At 33.8% G+C, this 24559-nt stretch overlaps 1 pseudogene; it reads right to left on the reverse strand.

Moving 5' to 3' along the window:
- The window catches only part of LOC138385697 (disks large-associated protein 5-like), a 120736-nt pseudogene extending 100046 nt beyond the window's left edge, over window positions 1-20690 (reverse strand).
- Between the last annotated feature and the right edge of the window lie 3869 nt (window positions 20691-24559).

Consider the following 24559-nt stretch of genomic DNA (forward strand, 5'->3'; position numbering starts at 1 on the left):
GAACAAGAACTTCATATATGAGTATATCAAAATGGCCGGTAAATATATGAAAAGGTGTTCAATGTAATTAATCATCAGGGAAATGGAAATTTAAACCAAAATGAGACATTACCCAAACAAACAGAACAACAAAAGAACAACAATAATAAACACTGGCAAACATGTTGAGCCACTAAAATACCCACAGTATTGGACAAAGGATAAATTGTCACAAACAGTAGAAAAACACTTCTGGCAGTTCTAATAAAGCAAAGGATATATCTGCCCTACGACCCAAAAAATTCACTCCTCATTATATACCCATGACATATGATCATTTACATTCAGTAGAAATATTCACAAGAATGTTTATAATAGCTTTAGGTAGAATAGTTAAAAACTTCGAACAGCTAAAATGTCCATAAAAAGAATAATATATAAATAGTGATGTAGACACAAAATAGATTATTATATGGCATTGAAAAGTAATAAATGATGCTACTTGAAATAACATGAATAAATCTCAAAGATATTACCGAGTAAAATAAAACTATGATATTTAAAAATGGTAAAATAATATCAGAGGATAGAATTCAGGCGGTTATATTTGGGGAAAGTTATTGACTGAGAGGGGCACAGGAGGGATTCTGAGATGTTTATTCTCTGTCTTGATCCTCAAGACAGTTACTCAGTTGTACATATTTATCAAAAGCTATCAAACTGTACCCTTAGGATATGTGATTTTTAATAGATTATACTTCAATAAATAGGTTAATAATAATAAAGCAAAAATATCTTTATAATCTCTCCCAAAATCCAAAATTCTGTAATTCCATGAAATCCTTAATTCTTTCCTATTCTTCTTCTTTATTTTGGTCTATGTTTACCTTCTGTCTTTTGTTTCATCTGCTTCTCAATGTGAATTGTTTTCATGTCTGGCAACTTCCTAAATCTCAAATGGAAAATCTGACTGAAAGTTATGCCTTCAAATTTCCACCAACTCAGCTTCAACTTCATCTTAACTATCTCTCAGCTTCTCCAACAAGTCGTTATAAATTAAGTGTTAAACAAACCAAGGTAGCAATGTCACACATCAACTGTAAGCTGCTTTTCTACATTGAATTGGTAGGAAAGCATTCGAAGATACTAATCCTATAAATTGATGTTAGTGAGTACATTTTAAAATAACTGTTATATTTATTGTCTCTGATTCAGTTTATGATCATGTTATATTGAAGTCTCAACTTCAACATCTGGAAAATATATTATTGGGGAATTGTTTACTTCTTCAAATTGAAATTCATTAAAATAAAAAAATAATTAGATTCATACATTTAATTTTTAATAAACCAAGAAATTTATCTATTTTATTTTTACCTTTTTCTATTTAAATAATGTTCTTAGCCATCAGTCATTATTTGTTGGCATATGTATTTCCTAAAGATAATAAAATAAGGTAAAACACAGCCTTAAAATATATAAGATCTATATCTTTCAGGGTATAATAAAATAAAATGGTGATATTTTTCCTTCATTTTTTACAGGAATTCATCATAGCACACATCTCAGATCAATCCTTACACACAAAAGTGTGTTTTGAATCTCATGTTATTTGAAGAGAATACCTTCCCTTCTACATAACAATGTGATAGCACATCGAAATTCTAGGGGATTTTATACCTCAGTAAACATCAATACAATGCAAATGATGATTTAGTGGTTTTCTTTTATCTATGATCTTTTATTCATTGCCTCATGTAGAGCAAATGTGAAATGTAGTCTTTGTTCCTCAAATACAGAGAGGGTGCAGAATTCTTGGATCAGTTATCCTTTATTTAAAAAAAATGAGAAGGCAAGCATCCAACATTTTTACATTTTATTTTGTGATAAACTCTTCCAGCATTTTAAAATATTCTAATATAAATGATTTGTCTTTAAGAAATTGAATTTGATTTTGGGTTTTAAGTATTGTATTTAAATATTTTTCTTACTCAAAAAGGTTTTTTATTAAATAAAAAATTAAAAATGCAATTTTATTAAATTAAAATATGCAGTGTTGACATCCATAAATCTACTTTAAATTCTCTTCACTTGATCTATGATGGCATGATGAGAAGCAAAGTATAAACACCAGAAAACAAGCATAGTGCTATTTGTTAATAGAATACATTACTCTTAAAGATTAGCAGTGCTCCATATTTAATTTCAATATTAGATTTCCAAATATTACAAATTATAGGTCTCACATAATTTCATAGTTGAAGAGCACCTTAATTCTCATCAAAACCAAGGGCTTTCTAATGAACAAATCTTTATAAAATTTTCTTCAAGCAGTCCCCAGTATCTCCAAGTGTTTTTGGCAAGAAGCCATTCATTCCATTGTTGTATAGCCAATGCTTTATTTTCCTTTTTGTGGTCGTTTGTTTTTATGTTGGGACATATTTGTCTAACTATAACTTTGGTGGAGTGATTGTGTACAAGTTCTTCCCTCTGAATGCACAAAGAAGATGTATAATCATGTGACAGCACAGAAAATGGTACAGACACCTCTCATGGCCTTTCAGAGACTGCTCCCTCAGACTAGTCATCTTCATCCTCAAGTCTTTTAAACATTTTCTTTTTCTAACACCCTTTTTTTCTATCTCCCTCCTTTCTTTTTTTTTTTTCTTTGAGACAGAGTCTCGCTCTGTTGCCCGGGCTAGAGTGAGTGCCGTGGTGTCAGCCTAGCTCACAGCAACCTCAAACTCCTGGGCTCAAGTGATCCTCCTGCCTCAGCCTCCCGAGTAGCTGGGACTACAGGCATGCGCCACCATGCCCGGCTAATTTTTCCTATATATATTTTTAGTTGGCTAGATAATTTCTTTCTATTTTTAGTAGAGATGGGGTCTCGCTCTTGCTCAGACTGGTCTCGAGCTTCTGACCTCGAGCCATCCACCCACCTGGGCCTCCCAGAGTGCTAGGATTACAGGCAGGAGTGAGCCACCGCGCCCGGCCCCTCCTTTCTTTCTTTCATTCCTTTTTTTTTATTCTTCCTGTTCTTAATAAGCATCTAAATAGGATCCACTATATGTCAAACATTGTACTTGCCACTGGGGTTATAAAGTTGTAATTATAGACTCACTTTATACAAAAAAAACTTTAGTAAACTTTAGTGTCAATGAAACTCACATGATTGCAGACCTATAAAATAATTGTTATAGTGGAAACAAAAAATACAGAGTATTAATATATTAATCCTGGCAGTAATACCCTAGAGATGGATATTATGTTCTTTATTTTTCTAATTATAAAGGTAATATATGCTCATTATGGAAAAAGTGAAATGTAATTATAATAACTATTATTATTGCACTGGTGAACATTTACTATGCATTCATTTACTTTTTCTAAGCTAAAATTTACCATAAAACTTCGTTACATGTACTACTTTTATTGTCATTTTCAGGTGTAAAAAGTTAGACAAAAATATGTTAAATGATTTGCCTGTGTTCACACACTTAGAGATTGGTAGGTCTGTGTTTGAGACAAGCTCATTTGATTCCTGAGCCTGCATTTCTATAATGTTCTAATCAATATCAAATTGCAACATCAATATCAAATTGCATTTGGTGAACATGTTCTGCTTTTAACTTCCCACATTCATTTTCCCTTTCCTTTGGCCACAGCAGCGTGTTTTTTTTTTATACAAGTGTTCACCCCAAATTGTGGGGCTTGCTCCATTATTTCACAGCTCTAAGTGTAGAACTTACTAGAAATCAGCACCACCTCCTTCTCCCGGACATATATGAATGGTTCATAGATGACTGCAACACTCAAATCTAGCCAAGGAGATATTGGATGAGGAACTCTAAGAAAAATCCCTGATTCTGCTGTAGAAAACACTCAAAGAAACATAAATTTCTCCTGAAGGTGAACAACAAAAAAAGAAACGCTTTGAGGGTTTCTGCTGCAGCTCTTTGAAGTTATCCTGTGAAAATGTGGAGAACTTAGTTTATGTATCTTCCAAGCCAAAAACATAAAAGCTGGTAAACCATGAGATAAGATTAATCCTTATTTGAACTATTCAGATACATATGTCAAAAATTCCTCTTCTTAGTCCAGCCTGTTTGGATTGGGTTTCTGTTATTTGAAAACAAACTGCTCTAACCTGATAGTTCCATAAACATGGTATTATTTATTCACCCCACAGGGGAGGAAAAATACATGTGCTTCTTATTATCCCCTTCAGGTCTTCTCTAAGCACCATCTTACTGGCTCAGTCAGCCTTGACATAGAACTGCCATTTCTCCTTCAAAATCCATAAGGATGTTGAAATTTGTGTTATTGAAATAAAATGGTAAAGAGATTATTCCTTAAAAGACTCTTATTATGAATAGTGCAAGAAAGTTTAAAGATTGGGGTGGGATGAGTTATATTCATTCATATATTTTTCAACCGTATTCACTAAGCATCTACTGTGTTTCTCCCTGAGGGATTAAAATTCGAACATATCAGCAACAACCCCGGTGTTCACAGAGCTTATAGTCTAGTTTTCTTCCAACATACACACAGTCTTTAATGAGACTAAAAGCAGATATAATGATCAAGCAATTTATAGATCAGTAGGAAAAAAAATAGAGATCAGTAGGAAATAAATATAAAAACCTGTAACATACATTTTTTCTAGTAACAGTCAATATAGAATGCCAAAAATGAACTAAATGTTCATGTGTTTAACAAATGACCTTCAACTCTGTAGACATAAAATGATCAATAATTACAAAAATGTCACAGTGGCTCCATGTTATTCCTGTAGGAACATCTGCTACATGAGAGATGTGGCATACATTCTACTGTTTTGACATTATTAAGTGTCAAGGAAGTGACATTTCTGAAGTAATGCAAGGTTGACTTAAACACTGAATAAAAATATAGGTTTCTATTACCAGAGCTTGAAAGAATATACATGCATAACATTCACAATTGTAAGTGATTAATAATTTAACAGAATTGGATGTTTCAAATAGGAAGAGAAAAAATTACTAAATTAGGGGGAAAATCTCCAACATGAAGACCAGGTAACATTATGTTGGAAATATATCTTTTTTCCATTGTATCTTTTTTCATTCAATATTATTATTTATAGATTTTGTTCAAAATAAGTATGTTTGGTAAACTGGATCAAAGCTAATAGAACATTGTGAGTCAGGTGTGTCCAAATAGCCCTGCCTTATTTCAATATTTAAAGTAAATTATTATTGGTTAAATATTATTAGCTTTCTACTTATTAGTTTGTTTTTTAAAACCATTAAGCATATTTGAAAATAAAATATGCAAAATAATTTTCTTCTTATTCTATTTTATTTTAGAGACAAATATTTGATATATTTTATTCTAGAGAAAACTTGACTTATAAAGAATGCATTTTCCGCCTGTATTCATAATTAAAAAAATATATTGTAGGGCCGAAAACCTACAAAATTTATATTTTACAAAAGGATAGTTATCTGAATTTTATTTAGTTTTATGTTTCTGAAAACAGGAGCTCCTTTCTTGTTTGTCTTCATGTAAATCATTGTGAAATTATTTATGTGGGCAAGATTCAGCTAAATTTGTCACTAACTTGGTTAAAAATAGCATGAAAATTGTTTTTGATTTTTTTAAAAAATTGTGTTTAAATACAACAGCTTTTAATTGTAATTCAGAAGAAAATTTTTTGAATGACAAAGGATAGTGATATGGCATATTTCTAGCCTAAGAAATTGATTAAAGGGAGACCTAAAATAAATCTAACCTAAGACTGCAGCAGAAAACAAAAGAAATATTCAGAGTGGTGTTAAAGAAAAAATTATTCAATGTTACTGTTAAAACATGGTACGGAAGACCTTATGCAGGACCATCATAATGTATAGGACCACTGCATGGGGTCTTGCAGTGGGTAAGAGTGATTGTACAGCATGGACTAGTGGGAATTTATAATCAAGGAGCAGGGCAGGGGGAAGTGAATAACGGGTAAGACGGATTCTGGCTAAACCTACCTAACAGGATTCTTGCTAAAGACAAGCCATGGTGATCTGATATCACCTGGGAGATGGTGGAGGATGAAGAACCTGATCAGATATTGAAGATGATCAGATATCTCAGATATTGTGGATAGGGGTTTCTGGCTGTACTGATTTAGCAGGGTTCTTTTGCTAAAACTGGAGTTTACAAGGACGTGCACAGATGGGTCTAGGAGAGGTACTTTGGTCAAACAAAGAATTTTTGTTAATAGATACAAAAGTCATTCAATCTCCATTTATTTATTTAGCAAATATTTATTATAGGTAAATAAAAGCAGTTGAGATTCATTAATTCATCCATTCAATACTTAATGAGCACCAATCTAGCCATTTAGCATATAATTCTGAAGAGACAAAATTCTTTCCCTCATGAAGTTTACATAATAATGGAAAAACAGACAAAACTGAACAATAAGGAAATATGGCAGTATTTGGGTTAACAGTGCCATGAGGACAAGTTAAGCAGGCTAAGAATTCTGTGAGAAAGGCTTATAGAAGAAATAATTGGAGAAAGCCTCACTTACCATATGCAAATGTCTGATTTCATTAAAATATTATGGACCATTTTTTTTTTGCCTCTCTGAATTTCTTCATTATTAATAAAAATCAGGATCATTTAATTAATCGTACACTATTGTATTTTCTTTGTAAATTCTCCAGTGTATCAAAGTGTATGTTCAATTGAAATTATTATACTGCAGCTTTAATTCCAGACTCACATTCCAGAGTGAGTCATTACCATGAACCCCACATAAAGTACATCCCTGTCCATCCTTATTTCCTTCCACTGCCCTCTTTTTCCTCTCCACACTTGTTCACCCTCAACAATCCCTTGATGTTTGCATGGACACAAGTATACCAATATGCTACTACTTTCTATCTCAAGACTTTTGAACTTACTTTTTTTTTTTTTTTAACCTTTCCTGGGGTGCTTTTCTTCCAGGTATTTGGGTAGCTCTCCCCAAACTCTCACCCCCATTTCTTTCAGGTCTCTGTAACTTCTGTGTCATTATATCTAAAATAGCAGTCATGTCACACTGTATACCATGCATTGCCATTTTTTTTTTTTTTGTATTACACATTTATCTCTCTACCCTAGATGTTCTACTCAGCCAGGAGCATGATCTTTCTTATTGACTGTTATTTTCTCACTGCCTAGCACATAGTGGGTATATGCTATATACTCACTATATACTCATACTGCAATTTTGATATGAGGATGTGAGAAATGTCATAGATAAAATGGAAACTCCAATAGAGCAATGTATTTGTCTATATTGACCACAAGACTGCAAGTCCCAAAGGACTAACTAGATTTATGTATTTCTCATGTAAAAAGCACTTAGTACAGAACTTTGTACACAAAGAAACACAGCTTGCTATAGATAATCTAAGGAAAAATTAGAGTTAGTAAGACAACTCCAAAAATCAGCCAAAAATATTTTTTGTTTAGCCCATAGAAAAGTAATTTTCTATTAAAGACAGATGAAACTGAGAAAAATAACAATGAAGAATCATGTAAAATTATAGATACTGGGATATAGATTGAATGGAAGAGAATCAAGAAGAGCATGAAATAGAATTAATGACATTGGGTAAATAGGAAAGCCTATCATTACTTAGTGTTAAAAAATGAATATAAAATCCCCCTTTAAGTTTTATTTTAGTAATATATTATACTTAAAAATATTAAATAAAATTGACTAGAATCCCAATTAAGTTCGAGTCTTTTTTTAAAATACTGACAAAATTACCATTTTTATGTTATTAGTACCATTTCCTTATTGTCATAGCTACTCCTATAAATTAGTTTTCAGATTTTTTCATTATAATATATCAAGTAACAGGGTATTTTCTATATTTTTATATTGATTAATTTTGAGAAAGTTAAAATTAACTATATTTTATGTAAAATAGTGCCAATATAAAATTATTTATTGCCTATGAATTTGAACTTGAGTAAAATTTATATTATTAATTATAAGAATAAAATTTTTCCCTATGATTACTTAAGTCAGGCAAGATTTCATGTCAACGGAGAGTACAATGTGGGGATGCTCTTGGGATTTGCATAGTAATTGGTCTGATACCCACGTTGTACTGTACAGAGCTATGTATACTGATGGTAATGAATACACTGGCCATGCTCCCTGAGATCAGTATAAAACTATGATGAAATTGATATTTTCATTCTTTAAGATTTATAAGTAACCATACTGGCTAATGAGCTAATTTAGATAAGCTTTAAACAAGAATACAGTCACATTAATGGTAATTATTAGAAAACAGAAAAATGAAGCTTTTTAGTTTCCTTTTCAAGTTTTAATTAAGAATTAGAAGACAAGTTGCTTGACTTTTATGACTAAGTTTCAATGTATTCTTATAATGTTTTTATATATGCAAAACAGTTTTAGAAGTGTTATTTTACATAAAAATATCTCCAAAGGACATATTCACAAATATTATTTAAGTAATGAATATTCTAAAATATATATTTAAACTAGTGAAAATGTGGCACAGTTATGAGTAATCTTATATAAAAACTGAGCTCTAATAGATGGAATCAGAACAGATTGCATATGAAAATATCATCTGAATTAAGACTAATTCTTAAGGTATTAAATTATTTCTGATTTATATAATTGGGAAACTGATGCATGGTATCCCATGATTATTTTCCTTTGTCAATATGTAAAAATATTTGATAATGACAAATAAATAAAAACATTAAATTTTTTTAACATCTCATTGTTTGCTACTTCAGCCATAGAATTTACATAATAAAATATTTACAGATAATATTGCCACTTATATGTGAAATATTAGAAAATTATAATTTTTTAGGTTTAGAGATGTATAGTAGATTTCAATATAAATCTAAACAGTGATAAGTATAGAATTGTTTACTATTTTTAAAGTTAACTAAAATAATTTTTTCAATCAGGGCTAATTCATCAACAAAACATATTTTTAAATAGCATGACAACTTTGTAGTTTACAATTTTCATATATGCCTGTTGATTTTCCTGAGTCCTTTGGCATTTTAATTTAACAACATCTTTCCTTGCTAGCACTTTCTTCCTCCACCTCCCAGGAATGGCAGGGGCAGGTCATTTATGTAAGACAAAGTTTATGGTTTAATCATCTCTAAAATCTATTCTTTTTCGTTCCTGACACAAAGTAGGTATGTAACAAATGTTGAATGCATGAGCAAATCCAGCTTTATCTTCTATTATCTATAAAGGAAATCTTTTCAGGAAAATAACAAGGAGTATTTATATTTTTACAGGTCTGATATACTAGTCAGTCCATTGGCAATTATGTAAATTACATAGAAATTGCAAATGTACTTCAAAATACCGTTAACCACAAAGTTTTACCAAATATTCTTCCAACGACTTTTAAGCATAAAGGCTTAATAATTTATCAATATTAATAGTATAACAAAATCTCTCCAATGAGAAATATCAGAAAGTATTTATAGCTCATGATACAGAGTTAACTACTACAATGCCAGGTTTACTTTAAAATAAAGTAATATAACTTGCCCTTTATGGTTTCCTGCTTTTTCCACAGATAAAATGGAGGATTAATTTAACACCTCCTTGATGACTGGGGGTCATTACCATGAACCTCCGTTACGGGACTTGCTATACTGTGAGAAATACAATGGTCACTACAGATATTGATGGTAGGAATCTTATTACCAAGTTTTAATAGCTTGATGTAATTAGGTGTGGGGTACATCACAAAGCAGCAATCATTTTTTCTCCTTCCGTATCTTAGTCACTTGCTTTTGTTGTCATTATTTCCTAAGCCCTTGTAATTCAGTAAAGACGTTTAGAACTTGAGTTTGAGTATTTTGATTGAAGCACGGGACATTTGGAGGTATGGGAGAAGTTAGTAAGTAAAACAAAATATGATGAAAGCCATAATCAGGAAGAAATTCTGAGGATAATACAAAATCTTCTCCATAGCTTTGGTTTAATAAGTTATCTGATACAATGCCCTCTAAAAGAGTGGAAATTTCCCAAAACACTAGCACCTGAACATGGTGCCAGATGTTTTATTGAATAGATTTGAAACTAAAAATCTATTCATTGCCCTTTCGAGGATTTAACCACAAAATGAATCATTGCAAAGAAGTGAGACAGACAAGAATATCTATTTTACATTAAATGTAAAAGGAAATTTTTTGGTAATTTCAATTCATTACTGTAATAGGATAATTTTATATAATAGATAATATATAGGCACACATATTCATAAACTCATAACAAATCTACTTGATCATAAAGATAATTGGTAAAAAATTCCCTGTGTTATAAGACTGACATATACAAATGTTTTTAAAATAGCTTTTAAATATTTTAATGTGAATTTTTGAAATCATTTAGCTTATTTCTTATACATTTAAATTTTTAAACACACAAAATATATACAAATAGAGGAGAATGTCACTTTTTAAAAATGTTATTCATGGTCAAACAAATATTATTTAAGGCATCAGAATACCTAACTTCACTGTTTATCTAATTAAATACATATGTGCTGGCTTGACCTGCCTATGACTTGAGTAGACCAACTGAAGTCTCAGAGTTCAGTTTCATCTGCCAAGTTCCCTTAAAGGCCTTCCAGTTAGAATATATATATATATATATATATATATATATTTAATTCCTAGGAGAGACCATGAAATACTACATTTACGTTTTTCAAAAATACCTTGTTCTTCTTCAGCTTCAGGTGTTTGGTTATGTCTCTATTTTGTGGAATTCATTTTACCTGACATATTTTGGGAAGCTAACACTGACTCTTTCTTCAATTTATAATCCCAAACAAGTAACTCTCTAATTTACGGGCTCCTTTGATAAAACCATTGCTCCCACTCCAGCTCCTTCACCAAATCACACTGCACTTATCTGTTCTCTTGGTCTAATCATCTTGAAAGAGGGCCCTTGCTCCCATGCTGTCTAGATATGCCCTGGGTCATTTTTTATAACAATCATTGTGTATGTTTGAAGCTTTTATGTTTCTTCCCAATTAAAACATACTGAATATATAAAAAATGCATTTTCATCATATTCTTCAAATATTATAAAAATCGTTATATCTATTCTCATTATAAAGGTACTTATTTACTGAAAATTGTTCTGTCAGTTGATTTTTCAGTTATTTTAAAGATTTAAGTGCCTTGCAACAGGAACATAAAACTCTCTGCAATCTAGTGTTTTTCCTAGTCTTCAGTTCCTGACACCTGTACTTGTCAGTAATAAGGTATTAAACATAAACTTAATACTAATGAAGGTAGTTTTCTTAAAGTATAAGCCATTCGAATAACAACGATTAGGATTATTTCCTCCCTAAATTTGTATGTTACTGTTGTCCTTTAAAAAAAAAAATCATGATGGATGAAAAACAATGGTAGTTTTCTAATGATTTTTACTTGAAAAAATAAAACAAAATAACATTAAGAAATAAAACAGTCATCATCTCTAGGGCTTTCCAATTTTGTTTGTTGTTGTTTCTGTTGAAATATCACTGACCTCTGAGATCTGTGCTCTGAGAAGGACTTTTCTAGAGCAAGTGCTAAATTTTACTCCTGGAGATGAATCTGTGTGGATCTAATCACAGGCGATGTATCTAAATCTTTCCTTTAGAAGTAGATCTCAAAGTGATAAATACATAGATATGAATACGAAATAATGCTTTCAAGTAGTTCTGTACTGTTTAGAGTTGCAATATGGATCTTATTTTCAACAGAAAAGAGCAGTATCTTTTTTGGTTCAAAATGAGTAATTTGTGGCCTTGAGGCTTATGTGAGGCAAGCTTGCATTCCAGCACTATTCCTTCACTGAGGTCTCAGGTGTCTGCTAGGAGCCTTCCTAGCATTTGCATTAGGCACCATTTATGCCTTGCAGCCACTCAAGAGCTCAGTGAAAGAAAAGACATTATGATTATGTGTTGGAAAAATAAAACACCATGTAAAGGATGGAAAAATACTGCATAGACTATAATAAAAAGGAATATAAAATCCCTTTGAAATATTAGCTAGCAAATTCAAGCAATATACCACTAATAATCATGTTCCATCATTAACCTTTTGCCATTAAAACATTACTACTCTTTCTAATATAGGTTTCTTTAATTGTCATTCAGAAGAAGAAATCCTTATATTTCATATGTACAAAAGAGCAGTTATGTTGACTAAGATAATTTAAGAGGAGATTGTAAGATATTTTTGAAGTAATCTGACTTACTATATCTGGAAATTTACTAATGACTTATTTCAATTGACTTAGCACTTATCTTTGTAACTATGAAATTACTGCTGTCACTAGTGGTTTAAGTTGAAGAGGGAAAACTCAGAGGAAAACTATTCCCACTTCATATATATATATAATATATTAAGATTTTTAAAGTATTTTAAGCACCAAAAGTAGTTAAGGCAATGCGTTTAAAGTGCATAAACTAAACTCACAAGTTTAAGCCAACTAATTCCTTTTCTTAATTAGATATTAGACAAAAGCAAATACACAGAAGTTTGTCTCTAATTAAAAAATTATCCTGGTAGCTCTAAAAATAAATATTTATTAATCAATCATAAAATAATTTTTAAAAACCCAAATCTTAGTTCTTAGTATCATTATCATAATAACATTACAGCAAACTTGTTCCAAATCCCAATTATATTTTCAGCTTTGATAAACATGGTTTTAATAAGTCATCCTGGAACATGTGCTTTGCTCTAGGGCTATGGCATTTATTCACATGCGTCCCTAGCTTCATTTACTGCTCAGAGTCCTTTTGCTATTTTTGTGCCTCCATCATCCCCAATCAAAGAGATTATTATAGCATTGCTTCTTCAATTTCCAGCATGTGAGCTTCCTGCTACCACATTTTTTTTTTTTTTTTTTTTGGCAAAAACCAATGTGGAGAACAACAAAGTCCTCAAGATAGATTCACACCCTATGAGAATCATTTCATCTTATCAAAAACAGGCTCCTTTTCAAATCCCTGCCTCTTTTCTGAGAATTTCTATTCCACTGATGGATAGCTACTGAGGTGAATTAGAGGCAGCCAGTTATTTAAATGCAATAGCTTTTCTCCAATTTCTTCAGACTCCTAAGGGCAAACTACAATTTACATTAAATCAAGGATTTTTAAAAAAATTTAACTCTCTGCATGGTACTTTGCTAGCTATATAGTCCTTTTTTAGATCCCTCAAGGGGCTAACAGTCTAGGAAAAATAGAATATGAATTTTAGTAAAAAACACTCAAATATGATTTAATAAGCCTAGAAATGTAAAGGGGAAATAAGGGCTGAGTTAATAATAATAAAAAAAAAGTAAAAATCAGTTAAGGGGATTTTGTCCCCAGATACAGAAGAATTTGCTTCATTTCTAACATTGGTTAGATATTTTTTGTATTAGATATTTTTTTTAACAAAATGTTGTTCTGATTGAAGCACACCGTAATCAAACTTAATGTTTCTTGTTATGTAAGCGGCATCAATAACAATGCAATCTAGGAATGAAATAAAGAAATCTCAAATTGGTGCCCTTGTTCGGACCTTAATTTGGGGCCTGACTAGGATATTCATTACTAACAGTTGATGCAAATTTCAATTTCAAAATATGTTAATCCCTTTTCTCTCACCGAGATGTGGTCTTGGGGCAAAGGAAAAGAAAAATAGAAAAGCAATTAATAGTTTCCCCTGGACTTCGAAATATGACAATTTTGTCTAAACAGAGCAAGACCTTTAGGGTGCAAACTAGAAATTTTACTGAAAATGGATAATCAGCTAACTATTTTCCACATTCTATTAACTCTAAAACCAGACTTTTTGCCTTTAAAGAAGTCATTTGCCTTGCAACTGACTTTCAAGTTATCCATTCATTAATACATTTATTCTTTCATTCATTCATAGAACAAATATTTGAGCTCCAATGTACCAAATGTGTATAGGATTTGATAACTAGCCTCAAATATCTTAAAACATAGTTAGGAAAACTCACAGGTATGCACATTAAAGATTTGTATTAAGATTCATATGTGACTGATAATTAAATGCATGCTTTAGAACATACTACTCACTTTATTAAACTTAGTCCTGGAACTCTCCATAAATCTAATATGTAAAACAAGTGAGAATGGAATTGCTTTTATTAAAGCTTACGTGAGAGTCATGGAATCATATGTCTGCATTTCCACTGGGCTACTGGAACAAGGTTTTGGGTCATTTGAGGAAAATTAATGAAAGAAAGGACTTTTTACAAAAGGATAGGCACCGTGTAAGGGAAACAAAGAGACAAATCTATTTCAAGGAGCTGTTCCCACCCTGAGCAAGAAGAGGTCAGACAAAGCAGCAGCTACTAGCTATTGAAACCTGAAAAGACCAGATGTGGAGAAGGCCTATAATGGAGGATCACTTTAGTTTTCGCAAAGTGATCTGTGGTAAAAATGCCTGGGATTAAATATTTGACTGTCCTTACTCCTTTCCCTGCCCCTGATAGTGCAAGGAAGGAATAAAAAGATTGAGAGAAGCAGCGATGGAGAGACTAATGGTTAGGCAGAGCACTAGCAACATTTCTCATCAGATTATTAGGTATAGGGTTTTATTCTAAAAGGCAAAGATTAAGTTTCTGATTCTCTAAAAGTTCTGGCTACATAGCTGCAGAGACTTTTTTCTGCCTTCTTTCTTCATGTTCTTAAAATAAAACTACTTATTTTTAGCCTGAACATTTCTTCCTTCGTAGAGACTGGAAGAGTTGACAACTGTAGTTTTTGTTTTCAAGAGTTAAATACACTGGCAGTAGTAAACTTAGCCATGTATTGAGGAGGGACGTGGTGAGGATGTGAATGTCAAGCGGCAAGGAGCAGTGCTTTGCATCTTGTAAATCTTGAGGGCTCTGTGTAATTGTTAGGCAGATAGTGAGGGATTCTGGGTCCCCTAGGACCGAAAGTGGGTGCTGTTGCCCCCATGGTGGTCCTGCCCCACACTAATTCTCCATATCTGGGGGAGGAGGGAATACCCTACAAATCTGTCAATCAGAACTTGGCAGGCCAGCTGCAAAAAAATACAGAAGACTCTAGCCCACAGGCCAAGCAGCATAGGTATCATAGAATCCGGAAATTGACCTAGAACAACCTGCATGCGTAGTTGAGATTCAGGTCATGTGACTCCAAACTGTCCAATCAAAGTGGTTCCATGGTGACCTCTGAACCACAAGGGAAGTCGCTATCCAGGCACTATAAAATAAGACATAGACCATAGTCGATCTCTCTCTTTGCCCTTCCTTTTGCTTGACCTGCTACGACAATGAGTCTGGTCATCACCTGTGGCAGATGTACCAGGCTCTGTCAACCTATAGCTTGCTCTTGCCCTATAATCCTATCTTTCCTCGATAAACCTCATTTTTGTGCTTGCCTAACTTTGGCATGTGTGGTCATTCTTTGGCCATGAGTGTGCCAAGAACCAACAGTTTCAGACTAAAACCTGACATATTAACTTAAAATTTTCTGGAGGGCTTTGCTGTGTCCTGGTCTTGTGTTCTCTTCTTCACCTTCTCATACTGAGTGTACAGAAAGAAAACCTAAGTAGCTGCATTTACTCTCCCTTTCACTCTCTGCCCTAGTTCCTGAGCACCAAGGATCTCTCTGCAGGAAATTCAGTCCTTGATACCCCCACAGTACGTTTAGTTGCCTGTGGCCAAAAAACTGACTGAGTCGTTAACCTGGTTTGCTGCCTGTACCTTCTTTGTGTTTTCCTTTTGTTGGTTAAGGTTATCTTTCAACATTTGAGTTTTCACTTTCTGTTTTTCTTTAATTAATTTTAATATTACTTCACCTACTTATCCTCATGCCAGGGTTGTCTTTCTAATACCAAAATCTGATGTATTTATTACTTAAAAACCCTCAAAAATTTCCAGCAGCCTGCATTTTCATTTTATGTTTACTTGTCAGCTTCCCTCCAAGCACTGTGAAATTCTTCAATGTTTTTGTATACAACACTTAGCATAATGGCAGGTCCTAATTACATGCTTGACATGATAAAAAATGAATTATTTAAAAATCTGAATTGTGAACATTTTCTTTATATAAGTATGTGCTATTGTGTAGCTCAGTTGTGTGCTTCCTATGGCAATGTATAATATTTTTTAAAAAAACAATCATGGGCAACATTTGAAAAATAATCCTAGAGACACAACTTCTCCAATGTATGTGCCTCTGAAGTTTCAATCTTGTTCACCATCTTAACCCAGAGGCTAAATGTTAGAACAGTGAATTTATATTAATACAAGAGCCCATTATGAGTCTCTGAAGTCTTGTTTTTTTTTGTTTCATAACATAACATAATACATGGCACTCTAATAAAGCATTGTGTTTCCTAGCATAATTATTGAATAGAAAGATTTTTTGAGGTCATGTGTTAGAATTAAGATCTGAATTCTAGAAAATTCTGATGACCTGTGCCAGAACCATTCAGATATACAGGTTTAACCTTAAGTAGGTTGGGACAGCAGGACTTAGTCCATGCAGCAGCTATGGAAGGAAGTGTAGAAAACTGAGAGCTTGTCTCTAGGTCTAGGCAATACCTGCATGTGTGAAGATGTCTTAGCACAACCTAACCTCTTCTTATTGTAACCCCTCCACATCAATCTGACTTAACTTTTATGACAAAGTTGTGAGTTGTTTTTCAGTTGCCATGGGCCCCTAGGTTGAAGGTCATGTAACCTGAGCATGCCCAGATGAACCAAGTGTGCAACCATGGCTTACGTGCTTGGACCAATGAGTGGAGACTGAATTAAGCAGCAGACATTGCATGGCAGGACCCAAGAGCCAATCAGATTGAGCCCTGAAATCACCTTGTGGCAGAATCTAATTAGAATACATTGCCTGGCATCATCCCAGTGCAAGATCTTATCATCGCTTTCTGACTATAAAACCAACGCAACCCTCTTGTTTCAGGGACACAGTGCTTTGGGAACTATCTCTGGGGTGATCTTTACTTGTGCTAAGTAATAAAAAACACTTTGCTATAACCAACGTGGCTGTTTCTATTGACTTGATATCTGCCAAGGGAACGAACCCCTCCATTTGGGAGGTAACAATATCACTGATAGAGATAACCACACACACACACACACACACACACACCCATAATGGAAAATGCGTTTCACAGGGACATTTTTAGTTCAAATAGGTGTGTTTTGAAAACAACTTCACATCACTAATGCATTGATATTTTTCCTCCTGATATAAACCAATGTATTATATAACAACATACACTCCTGTATGTTCACTTGTACACACTCACAAGCTGTTTATTCTTCAATAAAGATATATATTCATTTAACTTAACTGTTTGACTACAACTAGGAGAGGAAAACATGTAATTAAACAATCATTTTCCTTTTTTTAAATTCTGTGAAAGTTTAATGTATTTCAATTACCCTAAAGAACATTTATAAGCTGTAAATGTGTGTACTTAGCCTTAAGCTTATACATTTTAAACAAGAGTTCAAGGCACAGAACATTTTTTATTCTGCATGGTAAATGTACAAAATATTCCCACTTCCCTTGAGAAAGAATATCTTAATCTAAAAAACACTTTGATGAACAGTGAATATTAAAAACATTATATGATACTATATAAGTGGATTAAATAGAAGTGAACACAAACACATATTTTTCAAATTTTCAAGTCTAAGTTCATATCACAGCACTAATATGAAGAAAAATGTTTGGATTTATTTTTAAATTTAAAATTCATGGCCGGGCGCGGTGGCTCACGCCTGTAATCCTAGCACTCTGGGAGGCCGAGGTGGGCGGATCGTTTGAGCTCAGGAGTTCGAGACCAGCCTGAGCAAGAGCGAGACCCCATCTCTACTAAAAATAGAAAGAAATTATATGGACAGTTAAAAATATATATAGAAAAAAAAAAATTAGCCGGGTATGGTGGTGCATGCCTGTAGTCTCAGCTACTCGGGAGGCTGAGACAGGAGGATTGCTTGAGCTCAGGAGTTTGAGGTTGCTGTGAGCTAGGCTGATGCCACGGCACTCACTCTAGCCTGGGCAACAGAGTGAGACTCTGTCTCAAAAAAAAAAAAAAAAAAAAATTCTTCTGGTTGTTCTCCACAAGAAGTCCTCAGAGGTGAAAAGGTAATCAGGTTACTACCAAAGGAAATGTGTCTGGAATGTTCTTGATGTCTCCCCTCCAGCTGAGTGAATGGATTACTGCAGTGTAGGCCTGGTGAATAAAAAAGGGGACATTCAGTAATGAGACTTTTATTATCAAATAGTACTGATTGAGAAATTTTAGTTTCTTCTTCTTGTGAGACATTATTTTGTGATGGTATATTTTTCTCAGGGCTACTCATCAAAACATCATGCGATGTAATTGAATTTAGTTTGATTCCTGCCACAACATCTGAAATTTCTTCTTTTTTTGTTAGTATTAATATCAGCTGCTACTATACTAATAAGAAGAGGCAAACTCATTCTTTCACTGGGTAAATAATCCATTTCAAAGTTACTTATTTTCATCATGGTTCACTTCAATTAAATCTTGTTATCCAGGATGCTGACCATCTTCTACTATGCTGTTCCTACTTTCAGGAATATTTGAAAATAAAGTCTTCTTCTTATCATCATGTTCATGTTTGACATTTTGAGGATCAGGATTCTCTGGTGATGTAGTTTGTCTTGTAAAGCCCATGGCATCCCTGTTCTGAGACACAGGTTTGCTGATAGACTTTGTTGTTCTAAGTCTTCGAGAAAGGTGTTCAGAAGAGATAGAAAGCCCTAAGAATGATTTAATGGGACTTTCAACTCCGAAAAATCCAGGATCAGACATTATTTTATCAACTTCCTTTGGTATTACAGAGGCTGCTGCCTCAGCATGTTCTTCCTGTTTAATTTTCTCTTTCATTACATTTTTTGTGGCAGCTAGGTGATTTCTAGCTGCAATTCTTCCACTATTGTCCTGTTTTGGTTTACTCGCTATACCTGAGGCAATTTCTTTCTGGAATACTTTTTTTGCTTGTATAATTATTGTTCTGCCATCCAGATTTCTCAAGTTTGGTCAGATTGTTGAATTTCTGATTTACATCTTCTATCTGAAAACTAATCATATCCCAAAATCCATCCAGATCTGTACAGGTAGTCTCCTTTTCACCTTGTTTATATTCACAATCATTCACTAGTCCTTCGAAATGTTTGAACCTTTCCTGCATAAAGAGTCTTGTTTGACCAACTGCTATGCAAATAAGATCTTTAGCATCATCTGGAATGTCCAATTCAAGCCTCTTGTCCCACTCAAGGCAGTGTGAAGTTAATTTTGCAGTTTCTGACTGACAGATATTTCTGAAATATGGCACATCATGTTGTGCCTGAGATATCTCTCCTTCATTTGTTTCAAGTGATGAGATCTCTTTTATTGGAAGGCCACTTGAATTTTTAGTAGTAGCTTCATTATGATTTAAGACATGTTCTGCTTTCTGAACTGTTAGAGAACTCAAAGGACATCGTAATTTATCTGAATCTTGCTGTACTGTCTTGGTAGCATAAATTTTATATTTTAGTGCCAAATGTATTTTCTGCTTCTTGAATCTTATCTTCTGTTTTCAAAGGGGTCCAGTTGTAACTGGGTGTCAAAAAAGCATTGGCAATTCTGGGAGTCAGGGGTGTTACTTGATAGGTCTTCAGACCATCCAGTAGCTGAAACATAAAATTTTTAGGTGAAAAGGAATTCTTCCCTTTTATTTTTGCAGTATTTGCCTTAGGTAAGTTTTCCAGTTTTTATGAGACTCCATCTGGATTTATTCCATTTGTCCTACTAGTTTGTGAATACAAAGTATTTTCTTCACTATCAACTTTACAAGAAATACCCTTGTCAGGTTTTGTTTCTGTCATTTTGGCGGGTCTTCCTTTATTTCGTGCCTTTCTTTCTGGTTCATTATCATTAGTAGCTCTTGAGACTGGCTTGCTTGCTGCGGTAGATGAGACTGTTCCAGCAATCTGCTTTTCTGTTTGAGTAGCTGATAGAGTCATTCTCACTGACATGGGTACTACAGGCTGTACAACTCTTTTCTCTTTGTCCAACATTTTCTTTTCAGAAGTTTGTCTTTGACCGGGTCGTATTGCTCGAACATCATTCCCATTATCAATCTCAGTCTGCTCCATCTGGTCTTTGGCCTTCAACCTTGTAATCCGTACAGAAGATGAAATGGCCTTTTATGGCTCAGCTTTCAAGGCATTCTGGTTTGATGAAAGAAAATAAGGCATATCGAGTCTATAAAGACCCACTTTAAATATTCCTCATTTATCTTTCTCTCTCTGCTCTTTCAATTTTTGCAGTTACTTTTCCTGTTTGTATTTTTGGAGCATCTGTTTTCGTTGGTCACCTAGAACAGTTTCATTGACCCTTTACTTACTTGGCTTGGCCTTTTCTGCAACAGGCTCTTGAGATGTCTCATCTAATTCAACAAGAATTCTACCTTCCAGGGTTGCGATGTTGACATCTTTCAAACCAAAGTGTCTACTTCATTCATATTCCTTCTGTCTGTTTTCTTTCTGAAACAGTGAGTTCGTATGAGCAATTTTAGCTCTAATCATTTCAGTACTTAAATCCTTTCTGTGTCGACTGATAAAATGTGATGAAGACATCCTGAGGCATCTTCTAGCTTGAAATCTGAACCAAACAAAAAATAAAAGAATCCTTGGCTTGCGCCACGTATGTTGGCGTGGGTGTGGAGAGACAGGCATACTAATACACTGCTGGTGGGACTGCAAACTAGTGCAACCCCTGTGGAAAGCATTATGGAGGTATCTTAAACAGATTCAAGTAGACCTGCCATTTGACCCAGCAATCCCATTACTGGGCATATACCCAAAGGAGAAAAGGTCATTCTGTAACAAAGACACATGTACCCGAATGTTTATAGCAGCACAATTCACAATAGCAAAGATGTGGAAACAACCCAAATGCCCATCAATACATGATTGGATTAGTAAGCTGTGGTATATGTATACCATGGAATATTACTCAGCTATAAGGAATGATGAAGATACGACATCTCTATGGTTCTCCTGGAGAGAGTTGGAACCCATTATATTAAGTGAAGTATCCCAAGAATGGAAAAACAAGCATCACATGTACTCACCAGAAAATTGGTTTCCCTGAACATCACCTAAATACAAATCTGGGAACTACACCAATTGGACATCAGACTGAGGTGGGGGGCGGGGGAGGGGATGGGGGTATGCCTACACAATGAGTGCATTGCGCACCCTTTGGGGAATGGTCACGTTGGAAGGTGCTGACTCGAAAAGGGGGGGTGGGAAAGGGAGGGATATATACCTACATGATGGGTGCAATGCACACGACCTGGGGAACAGACACGCCTGGAGCTCTGACTTGGGGAGAAAGGCTGTACAGGAGCAACGTATGTAACCTGCAATTCTGTATCCCCCATAACAAGATGAAATAAAAAAAAAAAAATCCTTGGCTTGGACGATGACCGCTGCCTCTGAGGCAGGAACACCTCCAACTTGAGCCTTCACAAAATTCAAACTCAATCATTTTCAATAAACACTTGCTTGATGTTGCTGCTTTGATAACTCTCCATGACTTATTCCCAAATATAAGATGACTATATTCAAAAGTTGAACTTGTACAATACTAGTTCTGCCTCATACACAATTTTACTGTACTCAGTTTTTAAAAAATATTCCAACACCATATCATGACATTATAATTATTTGCTTACATCTCTGACTACATCTAAAATTGTGAGCTTCTCGGTGGCAAATAAAATGCCCTATTTATCGCTGTGTTTATCATAACTAAGGAAAACAGCAGGCAATCAAGATATTTATAGAATAAATGTATAAATTAATGAATGAATGGATAAATGAATAAATAAAATAAGATAGACTTTAGCTCATAAATTAGTTTCAGGTGTTCAATTCTCTGAAAAGGTTTTCAAGCTACACATTGCCTTGAACGTAGGTACACATACTTACATTTCATATATATGTATGTGTTTGTATGCACGCACACACACATCCGCATAAGATCTGAATTTTTACAATATGCCAGACATGGGGTTCAGTGCTTTATGTACAAGTTTACTGAACCTCATTGTACATATAAGAGAAGTGATCCAGAAAGATCAGAAATTTATTCCAAGTCACTACCTCAAAAGTGAATTGCAAACTATGACTGCATGATTTCCAAGCCTATGATATTTTTTTAATTACAGAATGATTTGTAAGTTAAATATTCTCCACTAATATTATACACTAATAAAAGAACTCTTCTCAAACTCCATCAAAGATAATTGTATTAACATTTGATAACACAGGAGACCAAATAAACAAGGATAGGTCAAAATACAAGTATCATAAAAGTGATGTGTAAAAATAGGTGGATAACATGCTAACTTCCAAGAAACTCTGAAAGTCTAAAAATTAATTAAATGTAAGTAAATGTGCTTCTAGTTTATAATATTCTTATTATACACCTTGAAACCTTGAACTGATAAATCCTCATCATAAAGACAATAGAAAGATTTTAAAAAGAATTGAGGCAGCAGAGATGTCATTTATTTTTATGAGGAAAACAAAGAAGCAATAGTAATGTAGTAGGCACTGAAGAGAAAGAAATCATTCAATGGCTATATGTTTTGTTTTCAAATGACATCTGACATTTTAATTTTGGATAAAATATGAATTGAATTGTATCATTGTGTTCTATTATTAACTATTATTTGAGTACCTAATAGGTACCAAGATTTCTACTATGTAACAATATGTAACAGTAAAATAAAAACAAATGTCCTTGTCCTAATAGATTTTAGACTTTTTCATTAAAGACTGTCATTAAATAAATGACTGCACTAATTTGTGATGAATAGTCTACTAGGAAATATACATGGTGCTATAGGAAATAAAAGTGGGGAAATAATAGAATCTAGGGGTCAGAAAAACTCTCTCAGCAAAGCAAGAATTTAAACTGAATCTTATAGGACCTTACCATCCATCATTCCCATGTTATTAGATATCACCCTAAAACAACAAGACATATTTATATAAGTTTGACCTGTTTTTCCATCAACACCTAGCATAAATCACTAATGATAGCTTCTGACATCTGTGCAGTGCCAGTTTAGTTATCTTCTAAGTAGGGAAGTATGTACAAGGCAAAAAATCACAAAGTAGAGAATTCCAGAATGTGCCTGTCTTCCTCCTTCTCTTCTCTCTGCCTACGTTTGTGCTTCCCTGACTGAAGTCCAAAGGCCTCTTCTTCTTCCCAACAAAGAAGCATTGTTTGCTCTAAGCTGTAAAATCTCTCTGCCCTTAAAGAAGATTCAGTGAATTTGACCACTTTTTCTGTGCCCATATATAAAGCAAAAGGAAGAAACTTTCCCCCTGCCCCATCCTTACCATATTCATGAATATTACCTATATGTTTACTTATCTATTAATTATCTATCATCTTTCTATCTATTTATCTAGAGATAAAGGTGACAGAGGGACTCAGTGTGATAGGAAGATGGCAAGGAGACAAGCCAATAGTACATGCATCACTGACAAATGGGGACTTGAGTCTCACCTCCAGCTACACAGATGTGCAGATATGTCTAGGCTTTTTGTCCATGCTATTTTTAAAAAATTCATTGAGGTGTGATTGACACACACAGAGCAGTACATATTTAATATACACAATGTGATGTGTTTAGAGCTAGTGTATACCTGTTAAACCATCACCACAGTCTATGCTATAAATACATCCATTACTTTTAAAGTTTCATCTTGCACTCTGTATTCAATGCTATCATCTGGTATTCTGGATTTCAAGATCAAATCAAGTAACATTTTTTTATTGTCTATTGCTTACCAAAGCAGACCAGCATTATATATAAATATGGCTTAAAGAAATGTGAATGTTGTACTTTTTGATTCATTTCATTTTAATTCTCAGAGAACAGCCTCCTAAATATCCCATCTCAACTTATAAAAACATTTTGAAAATCATTAATGCCAATTAAAAATTTAGTCCTTTTTAAAAATGAAATGGCAATGTTGGCAGAACCAATACTACCTATGACATCAATGTACTAAAGGCATGCTACGAAGATAAGCAAGATGGTTATCCTAGGCAGGGAGATAAGATCTCATTCCAGTCCCACGTATGACAGAATTCAACCTACTTCAGACATATAGGTTTTTCCTCATTTGCAGATACTAATGATTCTCTTTAGGAAAACTGTGTTCATTTTGGTATGATCATCAGTATTCATCACTAATCCATACATCCTGAGGCTGAATATAAGTTATAGATTCCATTATTATTACAGCTCTTTTGTGTCAATCCTTGCCATCGCTATTATTTTTTTTATATCCTTAGCTCCTTGACAGTTTGGTTGGTACGTTAATCAGCAATTGAAAACTTTCTTCACAACCACTTCATATGTTGATAGGGATTTCTAAAGATAGCTCTATTGATCCATCATGTGAGCAAAACCCTTAGG

Source organism: Eulemur rufifrons, chromosome 7 (genome assembly GCF_041146395.1).
Source record: "Eulemur rufifrons isolate Redbay chromosome 7, OSU_ERuf_1, whole genome shotgun sequence".
In the NCBI taxonomy this organism is placed as follows: domain Eukaryota; kingdom Metazoa; phylum Chordata; class Mammalia; order Primates; family Lemuridae; genus Eulemur; species Eulemur rufifrons.